A 12,172-nucleotide genomic window follows, 5' to 3' on the forward strand; every position below is an offset into this window, starting at 1 on the left:
AGAGGTGGATTGAATGTAGAGAGCGCCCTAGACAAGCCCCTCATATAGGCGCCCCTCTAACAGCCATATTAAAAAAACAGGCCAAGTGGGAGTCAGACTCGCGCGACGAGGGTTCCGTACTACAGTCGTATTTTTTTCGACATTTTGCACGATAATTCAAAAACTATGATGCATAAAAATAAATAAAAATATGTTTTGAAATGCACAGGTGAAGCCCTTTCATATGATATTCCACTTGATATAGTTATCTTACTTCGAAATGGAAAATACTAATTTTTAGTTCACGACCACAATTTAATTTTTGTGTGATGTAACCACAAATTCACGTTTTTCAGATTTTTCCCCTAATGTCTGCTATAAGACCTACCAACCTGCCAAATTTCATGATTCTAGGTCAACGGGAAGTACCCTGTAGGTTTCTTGACAGACAGACAGACAGACAACAAAGTGATCCTATAAGGGTTCCGTTTTTCCTTTTGAGGTACGGAACCCTAAAAATACTAACTTCGAAAGAACGAGGAATAGTCTCATGGCATAGCTGTTAATTGGTGATTATACTACTTTTTTTTAATAGATATAGCGAGCAAACGAGCAGGCGGGTCATCTGATGTTACGTGATTACCGCCGCCCATGAACATTTGCAGCACCAGAGGAGCCGCCGATGCGTTGCCGGCCTTTTAGGTATTTGTTGGTCCGCCCCTTGAATAACCCCATGTTATAATCTAGTGGGAACACCGCCGATGGGAGTTGGTTCCACAGTTTGCACGTGCGTGGAAAGAAGGTACTTATGTGAACGAGTGAAGAACATCACATCATGACACTTTGCTATAATTAAGAAGAGGCAGTTTCGGTCACTCCAAGATAATACTAGAAGGGATAATCAGGTAGACCAGGTAATGGAACTCTACATGATCGCGCGCGCCCCTTTGTAATCCCGCGCCCCTAGGCACGTGCCTAGTTTCTTCTTCTTCTTCGTCGTAGCACTCTTTGCAGAGTGGTCGTAGTCATCACGAAGCAACGTCTTTGAGGGAGTGCCTAGTTTGCCTTAGCGATAATCTGCCTCTGGCGACAGATAAAAGTAACTCTGTATGAATGTGGTGTTTAAAATATTAATCTGATCTAATGTTTCGTAATTATGAATAGCAAGTATCTTACGTTATTGGAATGGTCAACTCACTCCGGAAAGCGCAGCGTTGGACGACCCCCCCACTAATCCTACATAGCCCGATGTCTTTCGCAGGACGTTGGGTATCTTCAGAAGAACGTATAACGAAAATAGGTGGCGTCGGTACAAGTCGCATTGCACCTCATGTCGGATATATGCTTGTTTACTATTAGAGTATCTAAGTATAGCTATTCTTATAGTTGCCATCTCAACCAGTCACGGACCACCGCGTCCGGTTGAGATAGCAATCGGGGTATGAGGCCGGGGGACGCCCAGGGAAGGGATGGTAACCCGTATATCTGAAGCAATAAAAAATCTGACAAGTGCGAGTCGGACTCCCACACGAAGGGTTCCGTTCCATCGTACAAGAAATTTTCATAGTAGTTATTTTGGGGGGTTTTTTTATTATAGCTGCAATAAAAATACACATTCTGTGAAAACTTCAACTATCTAGCTACTGACCCTGTTGGAACTGGCTGTAAACTAAATTGTTTATATTTAAATATGTTCTTATTCTTATTTTTTCTAAGAGTTTTTTGTTTTACATTCGATGACATATTCACTTACTTCAAATATATATCTCAAACAGGACGTCCAAGTTTTTCTTTTTACTGATATTTTTCCTATAAATTCTAAATATCCCAACAAGCCCTGTTCACAAGACCCTTCGGGTTGGAACCCTGAAAATACACCTTGAATTCCGTGTTATTCTTTTGTCCGTATTATTATTTTGTCTGCGGCCTTGACCTGACCCTTAACAGCTTTCCTTCTGAATATGCTAAAAGGCCTCATTTAAAATACTAACCCGGTTTCACAAAGTACATAAATAAACAAATGCAGAGTAATAATTCAGGCGGGCCTAGTAAAAAAAATTATTGTTACGAATTTGTTAATGTGTACAGTATTTTCCGCTCTGAATTTTTAATCAAAGCAATTTTTCGGAGGAGCACATGACGGAAGATTATAAAATTCCAAAAATTCTTAAATATTTAATGTGAGCCAATTTTTGTATCATGATATAAGTCCCGCAAATTGCTATGCGCGTGGCCACTATTTTAGTGACGTCAGCACTAGACTGAAGTTTCGAGCTGATTGTATATTTTTATGTCGGCTGAGGTCAAAATGACGTCAATTCAATGTTCATGAGCCATGGTTCCAGCGCAATAGCAATTTGCGGGACTTGCAAGTTATATGGGAAGAGCCAGTGAGAAACTCAGCCATAGCCTATTCTTTTCAAAAAGCAAAATAACTGCAAAAAATCATTGTAGGTAGGTACCTATAATCCGCGACCGGTCGAGATGGCAATTGGGGTATGAGGCGGGGGACGCGCCGTACACCCGCATGTCACCCGCGATCGCTCGCACCGGGTTGGCGCAGGGGCTGTGCGGATGTGCGGGGCGTTCCCTCCCCGATTGCCATTTCGACCTGTCGCGTATTTATCATGAGGGTCGTTCTATGCAAAATCGATTGCATGCAATAAGCATGATCCATGCCACACAAAATGATTAAAAGCAAAATAATAAACTACTACTAAAATATACTTAGGTACTTACCAAAATACTTTTAAATATTTTACCACAAAACTTTGTTTTCGACACGAATAACCCTATTTAATTCCATATCGTATCCATAATTCTGCGACAGAACATACTCAACAAATCCCTTTGAAATCACAAATCTGCTTTGTAGATTTATCCCCAAATGTATTCTTGTGAAATGTATTAATGTATTCGTGAATTAATGTTCCATTATGTTGACATAACAAAATAATAGTTGTTCAAATAGAACTTGCCTGTGGATTTAAGTTCTCATTTTTAGTTCTTTCTCCACTGTTAGGTATACTTACTGGCAGTTGTTTGCGATTTGTGCCAGAGCGGTTTGAGATTTATAGAGCGCACGTAATTAATTTTGATTCAGATGCTCAAGATGTTACTAAAATAGTAAGTACCTATGCTGTGGCATCCCACACTCGATACTTTTACGTTTAAAATCAACGCTAATGAAAGTCTCCGCGATCACACAAAACGATTAATTCTTTCTATTATAAGTCCCGCAAATTGCTATTGCGCTGGAACCATGTCTCATTAACATCGAAATGACGTCATTCTGACGTCAGCCGAAATAAAAATATACCATCAGCTCGAAACTTCAGTCTAGTGCTGACGTCACTAAAATGGCGGTCACGCGCATTAGCAATTTGCGGGACTTGCGCGCGCCTATTCGATCCTGTAGGTCTAATAGGCCCTGTTGCCGCTATTATGAAACATCTCGTACAAGAATGTTGGAAGTTAAATCTTGCCTTGGATAGACCAGTATCCAGCTCAATCGCTCAACGATTTAAACAATTCTGTAAAGAACTACCATATTTAGAACAAATTAAAATCCATTTTTTTTGTTCTGGTCAGCTTTGCTCAGAGTTGAGACACTGTTGAAACGAGACAGCGGTATATCGCTGGGATAAATCTGTCTCGTTTTAACTGAAACTTAAGTCTGAGCAAATTCAAAGTAGGTACGCTCTATAGATGTCAGACTTAGAGCCAGCACAGATCAAGTGCGGCGAGTGGAGTGGAGGCGAGACAAAGGCGGCGATGACAGAATCGTAGCGCGGAGAGTGGTGTAACTAAGTAGTTGGCGGCTCCTATAATAAATTAAGTTAAGTTTAGAGAACTATTCAGGTAGGTCTAAACATATTGCCTTTTTATAATGCTCCCTGCGGAAAAGGATATTAGCCACAATCTGTGGCCACAATGCATGCCGCCATGCATGGGCGTTGCGCGGCGCGTGTATGTAGTTGACAAGAAAAAAAAGCCACACCACTCCACTGCCTCTGTGGGCATTACGCTTTAGATTTAGCTTTTGATTAATTTAACTGTGACAAAATAACAAAAATGAAATACATATTTGTGTAGAAAAGTGCTTTGATTTCCATTTAAGCAGCAGTAGCTTAGAAAAACCGTCCAGTCATATTAGACTCACGCAAATAAGACCAACGCTGAAGGGGCTCATGAAAGCCGTAAATCATACTTAATTCTCTGTCAGAGACATACTCGCTACCCCTCGTCCGTGAGCAGAATACCTATTTGCTCTATAAGGCCAGGGACACATCTAGAGGAATATCGCAACGAAAAAAACTGGCGTGGTAATTTGTTGAATAGGCTATCAGTCTGCTGTCCAGGTAGGAGCGGGTGCGACGCTAGTCGGCCAGCGGGTAGAACAAACTTAAAATTATAAGAAAATAATTGAAGGAAGACGCGCGGACGCATCCTAATCGAGAGTGGGTCAGATAGTATGGCATCGCGCCCGCTGGCCACCTCACAGGACGCACCCGTTACCAGCTGAGCCGCAGACTCACTGCTTAGTGATTAGGACTTTGGCCACCCATTCGAAGGTTCCAAGATTCTATTCTGGGTACGCACTTCTATCTTTTCGGACATGTGCGTTACATAGGTATCACTAGATTTTACGACGACGCGGAAAATATCGGAAGGAAACCTACATGCCTGAGAATACTCCATAATGGTGCTTAAAGGTGTGTGGAGTTTACCAATTCGCACTTGGCCAGCGTGCTGGGCGTGCCTTCCTATTCTGACAGGAGACGTGTAATTAGTAGTAGTCTGGCGATAGGTGTAGGTGATGATGGTGTCGTATAATGCCATTTAAACAAGGACAAAACGTTCTTTGCGCACGTTGTCCTGCACCTCCACAAAAGTGCCTTGTTGACGTGCAATTTCAGCAATCACTACCCATATGATAATTGTGAAAGTGTTTTTTTTTTATTCAGATACAAGTTAGCCCTTGACTGCAATCTCACCTGGTGGTAAGTGATGATGCAGTCTAAGATGATAGCGGGCTAACCTGGAAGGGGTATGGCAGTTTTTACTTTTTATTAAACCCATACCCCTTTGGTTTCTACACGGCATCGTACCGGAACGCTAAATCGCTTGGCGGCACGGCTTTGCCGGTAGGGTGGTAACTAGCCACGGCCGAAGCCTCCCACCACACCCGACCAGAAACTTAGAAATTATAAAATTCCAAACCCCTGCCAGGAATCCGGGACCTCCCACTATTAAGACCACAGCGCTCACCACTGCGCCAGGGAGGTCGTCAAAGTTTGTTTGTTGGTTTATTGGTTTGTTGGTTTTTCCTTCAATCACGTCACAACGGAGCAATGGATCGATGTGATTTTTGCATGGGTATAGTTTAAGACCTATATTGACCTATGCCACAGAGGCCCTAGAGAGTTGGAAGGTCAGATGTCCCAATGTCGACATCCCGAAGGAACGTACTACACAAAAACTTTGGGATTTGCCATTGGTTCAACTGACACATACGAATTTGGTTCAAAATCTTACAAGTGACAGAGATCGTGCCAGGCTTCTAGCATTATCCGAAAAGGAATCTGGGTATTGGCTGCATGCCTTGCCATCAAAAAATCTCGGCACACTTTTAGATAACGAAAGTTTTCGTGTGGCTCTAGGTCTCAGATTGGGAACACCACTGTGCCATCAGCACAGATGTCCGTGTGGAAAAGAGGTTGATAAATTTGGAATCCACGGACTCTCTTGCCAAAGGAGCTCCGGTAGGCTGTTTAGGCATGGCTCTCTTAACGATACAATTAAAAGAGCTCTTGCCACCATAAATATTCCTGCGCTCATTGAGCCGGCAGGGATTAGTCGGGATGATGGCAAGAGACCTGATGGATTGACGCTGGTTCCCTGGGAACGGGGACGGGCGCTAATGTGGGACGCAACTTGCGTTGACACATTGGCCCCGTGTCATATCAGGAAGACAGCATCAAGACCGGGAGCCGCAGCAGAAACAGCTGAAAACGGCAAGCGGCGCAAGTATGCCTCTCTTATAGAGAGTTACATTTTTGTGCCATTTGCCGTGGAGACCCTGGGGCCATGGAGTCTTAGTGCTAAAATTTTTTTACGAGACATTTCACCGCGATTAATAGCCTCAACTGGTGACAGAAGGGCTGGCTCATTTTTTGCGCAGCGGATCAGCCTGGCTGTCCAGCGCGGAAATGCAGCCAGTATTCTTGGCACCATTCCACGCGGTCATGATTTATATAGTAATTAGATAAGGCTAGCTTTAAGTTTTATTGTATTAAAAAAAAAAAAAAAAAAAAAAAAAAAAAAAAAAAAAAAAAAAAAAAAAAATTAAATTGGTCTCGGAAAAAAAAAAAAAAAAAAAAAAAAAGTTTAAGACCTGGAGAGTGACATAGGCTTTTGACTTTTATCCCGCAAAATCAGAGTTCCTACTTGATTTTTAAAAACCTAAATCCACGCGTACGAAGTCGCGGGCATCAGCTATCTTTTTCATAATATACAACTGTCACCCCTGACAAACATTGCAGAATCAAAGCAGAATTTCTGTTTAGATTTGTCGCGTCGTGGTTGCAATATCTACGACGCGCAGATTTCTGCTAGATCTGTCCCTAGCCTAACTCATGAAAAATACGTTTTCATGTCATCAAAGATTTTATCAGCGTAATAATTCACTGACTTCTACGGTGGGATGTAATAAAATTATTGAGAGCGCGTGCCGTTGGTTTTTTTAATAACTTGCTATTAAAAACATGCAGCAAGCAGCCCGTGCTTATTAATTTACTTACTTACTACTTGTAACCTGCGGCAAATAATAATGTTATAAAATAACAGGGTCATGGGCGACGGCAGGGAAATTTTTCATTGCAGATTATATTAGGGTCATCCCATCAGACTAAACTAATGCCATGTCACTTATTTTTTAATTTATATACTAGAGCTTTGCTGCAAGACCTGCTGGCAAGTGATGATGCAGCCTAAAGATGCCTATTCACTCTTACCTGTATTAAAAGTGGAGGGAAAAATTGATTACAGAAGGGCATTCCATATCCAGCTGTTTTAATTTCCGTGGAATTTCGACTAGGTACGTACCCATGGGTGCAGTTGCCTTATGTTACGATAATAAGTAGAATAGTGAAGAAAACCAGGTCAAAACGTTCTTGGGCACACTCTCCGTAGATCGTATATAATGATAGATTTTTCACTAAGCGCAAGCCTATCTTGCAATACATCGCTCCTCGCAAAAAAATCTAATCATGACAAGAGTTCAATTCTGCATACCTACATATATTCTGAACTGATAATAATTCAGCCCACTGAGAAGAGTTAAGACGTGGAGTTGGTTGACAGCAGGTGACGAGCGACTCACCACGATTACGTTATCGCCTATCGAATAGGCACATTAATTAATTTATTCGAGTTGTGTAAATTCATTCTAGGGGTAAATATGAGTCTGTACACAGGCCAATACGACGCAATGTTAAACAAACAACAGGTTAACATGCAAATTCATCGGCCCGCTCATTAACGCCTATTTATTTCGCAAAGCTAGTTCATTAATCATAGTAAATGAAGCGCAATATTAATGGTCCACTTTGTTCGAAGCGTGAAATCAAAAGATAATAGTATTATAGAACTAAAATGAAAACAATACTTATTACCTAAGTAGGTATACCTACTTACTTAAAGATTTTTGTTTTAATTAAGATTTAACAATTTAAAGTAAAACAAAAACCGCTCAAGTGCGAGTCGAACTCGCATACGAAGGGTTCCGTACCATCATATAAGAAATTGATGGTTTTCGGATTGTTCCCTTTACTTCTTCTCTACATAGTATAAAATAAAGTCGCTTCCCGCGTCTGTATGTATGTATGAACGCGTAGATCTTTTAAACTACGCAACGGATTTTAATGCGGTTTTCATTAATAGATAGAGTGATTCAAGAGGAAGGTTTATAGCTATAGTAAAATTCAAGATCCATAGAGAAATTGAAATAATGTGAATTAGGTCGGAAAAAAATCCTCTCATTTGAGAGTTTCCGAGGCAATGACACCTCTCAATGACACCACATTAGTATCTACGTTGCACCCATGCGCATCCGGGGCGGGTCGCTAGTGTGCTATAAAACATTGTTATACCTGGCAACTATCATGGAAAGATAGACAGACAACGAAGTGATCCTTTTAGGATTATCCAAAATTGGTTCACTAAGAACTGCATCACCTAACGCACACGATGGATAGTGCAGTGAAGCACTGTAGTAAGAGATGAGGAACTTTTGTCCTTGGCGGTATGGTAACTACCTAGATAGTACCTACGCACACCATACCTATTCGGTTGTAAAACAGGAATTCATTTGCTATGTGCTATGACTGGCGTCTGGCAATTGGCAAAGTGAATTTTGACCCTCCTTAAATAAAATCGATGTGTTATTGGGTCATCTATAATTGGAGTGCACGGGCCGGGCGGCATTCTGCGAAACTTGTAACCTAATAAAAGATGGTTTAGGTATGCTAAATCTGTTAATTGATTGACCTTTAACATGGTGTCAGTATGTACCTGATATTGACAGAATAGAAAATAAAAGACAGACACCATAAACTACATTATTTGTTAATTTACTCCACTGACGGGACGTGCTGCTTCGTCGGAGGTCTGGCCAGGTCTGGCAATGACTGCCTTCTGTAAATTGACTTTTTTCACCTAGGTACCCTCTTGTAAATTACAGATAGAAAATCCATATTAATATTATTAATGCAAAAGTGTGTCTGTCAGTCTGCTAGTTTTGATTACAACCAACCCGATTTCGTTTGACAATAATATTCTAAATAGAAAGGTCCATGCTAAAAGTCATGCCTGCCTCTTCAACACTCAACTGATGGTTTGCCCTCTGGGAAATACAGACTACTAATGGGTTCCTACTTGAACTTTTCTACGTAGCCATTTTGATCCTTTCAAATCTTTTGAAGACTGTTTCATTTGATGTGCGATTATTGTGATTAATGTTCACATCAGAACCCTATTATAATTTATAAATGCGAAAGTGTGTTTGTTTGTTGGTTTGTCGTCCAATCAAGTCGCAACGGATTGAGGTGATTTTTTGGATGGGTATCACAGAGTACTTTTAACATTGATGGGTATAGATAAAGACCTGGAGAGTGACTAGTATTATGAATAAATCCATATCCATACTAATATTATTAACGCATAAGCGGGTCTGTCTATCTGTTACCTTTTTACAGCCCATCCACTTAGGCAATATCAACCAAAGGAACATATACAAAGATAGCTCGAACCGCGGAGACGAAGATATTGCTACTTTTTATTCTGAAAAATCAAAGAGTTCCAGTGGGGTCTTAAACTATCGTGAGTGATTTCCATTATAATATAATATCTGTCCCGGCTTTACTCACGTGTTTAGTCGACGTTAGCCCCACTAGTTTCAAACCCATCCGGGGTCCTTTTTCAAGCGACGCGTGCGCGAACTGACTCCCTTGAAAAAGGACCCGGATGGGTTCGAAACTAGTCGGGCTAACGTCAACTAAACACGTGAGTAAAGCCGGGATAGATATTATATATAATCTTGTAACTAATAAATAAATATTTAATGAACATAATTATCAAAGCAAAAGTTCAGCTAGAAGTTTCAAAATTAATGGGCAGGAAAAATGATCAATAGATAGAGATTTCTTAGTATGAATTTCCCAGAGGTGGATATAACCAATCACGTTTTGTTATTACCTATAATTGCTTGTGGTATCATAAACTTTTAAATATCGTCTGATTCTTCGCGATTGGCTTCCATCGAAATAAATTATATCGAAGGACGATAAAATATTCATTTCATTTAATAGGTTTGCACTTGACTGCATATTCTAATGATGCAGCGTAAGATAAAGCGTGAATGAGTAGAAGATGGCTATTTTATAATCAATCTTCTTTTGAAAATAACAATTTCATAGTGTATACTCGTGTCTAGTCTTGTGGAAGACTTTGGCCATTGCTAATAAGTAATAACTATCATAATTCGTACTGGCAAAGAGGCGTCGCCGCCAAGCTTCCCTGTTTAGCTTTTTAGTACACTGTACTATAGATTTTGTATGCCAAAAAAAACGTTTACAACTACCTACATTTAAATCGTCAAATGCATCTACCACTGCCCACTGGTTCGGCAATTGGAATGCTTTTCGTTCCGAGAAGAACCACCAAGAAACTCGGCGGTTGTATTTTGAAGGAAAAATGCCTTTTCAATGCCGCGTGTGTGTTTGTTTATTGGTTTGTCCTTCAATCACGTCGCAACGGTGCAACGGATTGACGTGATTTTGCATGGATAATTCCACGCGGATGAAGTCGCGGGCATCAGCTAGTTAAAAAATAAAAATAAACAGAATCCGGAAGGTCATTTATCGATAAGCGGTGTATGATGTTAAAGCGCATCTCTATTACGATTTGCAGCTGTGAAACTGGGCTGCCCTCTGCTCGGCGTGAGATTTAATTAAATTATTTGAATGAATCCGACGCTTCCGCCGCCCCGCAGTCGACTCTGCAGGATATACCAATTGCCGCTTCAAAACAATAATAATATGTATTTCTGTTTGTTGAAAACGTAGGAATTTTTTTTTTTTCTCACTGAGGATCTTTAAATCGTATTTCGAGTTCCGTACCCGAATGGCACTGCCAACGGGACCCCTCTGTGCTAAGACTCCGCTGTCCGTCCGTCCATCCGTGTCGGTCCGTCAGCTGGTCGTACCTACTTATCTCCTGAACCGTAATAGGTACCTACCTATAGAGTGGACATTTTCACGGAATGTGTATTTCTATTGCCGCTATAACAACAAATAATAATAATTTCAAAATGACTGCCATGAAAATTAAAAAAAATTAAAAGCGTTATTTCTTGTACGATGGTTCGGAACCATTCATGTGCGAGTCCGACTTACACCGATTGTTCATTGCGATGTTAGGTTGTACGATGCAATTAGTAGGTAACACAATTAAAGAGGTTTTCTTGTGAAAGTATCTAAATGCATTGGGTGTCCGGATCTTTTCGCAGATACCTTCCTACGGCTCTTCTATTTCCACTATAGAGGTATTAAATGACAGTCTATCAGAATTCATAAAATCTTACTTTAAGTAGAGTCATTTAAGAGTTATTTTTTTCTATAACTAGGTAGGTATAACCTATGGTTAAAAATAATAATGCTAGAACAATAATAAAGTGCATAGGTAAGTATATACAAATGCTAGGAAATAAACAAATGCTAATTTATGGACGTCTCTACATACCTACCTAATTAATAAAATAAAAATAAAGAAATAAATACATACCTAATTACCTAAGTGCAAAAATAAAGAAATAAAATAGATTTACTAAAAACTACCAACTAAAAGAATAACTTGCCTAAAGCAGATATCGTAAGGCTTAGTTTACACATACTTGTCTATTTATTGAATAATGTTATGCACTAAAATTAAATCTAGCACCCTTGAACTACAAACAAATTATTGTGGACTATAATAATACGTCCGCCGACAGCATGCATAATGTAATTACATGCAACCAACGATATCACATTACATACATACATAATATGAGAGTATAACAGGTGTCGAAGTCCTTGATAATGACCTAAATAATTGTTTTTTCAACAGGCAACACAAAAGTTGATATGAAGTTCACATACACTCACTCGCGTTTCATGTGAAATGGAATGTAAAGAGCTTTTGGAGAAAGCTTTAACGCGATGTGAAGCAGTTTGTACGTTCCCGAGTAGACTGAACGAGTCGACGGCTAGTTTGAAATTGGGGCTGCCAGGCGAGAGATTTTAATTCCCCGTTTAAATAAAGAATTTTTTACCCTGGTTTAAAATGCTAACATTTTTATTAAGATGCTCCGCGGAATTTCCATCAATTGATTCAATTCAACGTAGAAAATACTCTAGTCAGGTCGACTCAGGCCCAGTTACTAACTCGTACAGTGGTAAGGCCTCTTTACATACTTTTTGACTAAATTGTAAATTACCTGTGTTGTTAGATTTCGTTAATGAAGTGTTTTGTATTTAATAAAGAGTAAACTTCTTATTCGCAAGGAACATTGTGAAAAGCTTCGTACTAAACTAGCGGCACGCTATGATGGCCGGTTTGACGTTTGTCCGCTCATGAAGTTCCGTATTAATTG

At 40.0% G+C, this 12,172-nt stretch overlaps 1 protein-coding gene across 2 annotated transcripts in view; it reads right to left on the minus strand.

Annotated features, from left to right (window-relative positions):
• Positions 1-11,769, minus strand: part of LOC117987074 (acetylcholinesterase-like) — a 59,873-nt gene extending 48,104 nt beyond the window's left edge. The window contains exon 1 of one of the 2 annotated variants that reach the window (XM_069502168.1): positions 11,581-11,769. The gene's annotated coding sequence lies outside the window, so the exon portion shown is untranslated. Of the gene's footprint in view, positions 1-11,576 lie in introns of both variants that reach the window. The other variant, XM_034974025.2, reaches the window with a different exon arrangement.
• Positions 11,770-12,172: the final 403 nt, after the last annotated feature.

Source organism: Maniola hyperantus, chromosome 12 (genome assembly GCF_902806685.2).
Source record: "Maniola hyperantus chromosome 12, iAphHyp1.2, whole genome shotgun sequence".
Classification (NCBI taxonomy): Eukaryota; Metazoa; Arthropoda; class Insecta; order Lepidoptera; family Nymphalidae; genus Maniola; species Maniola hyperantus.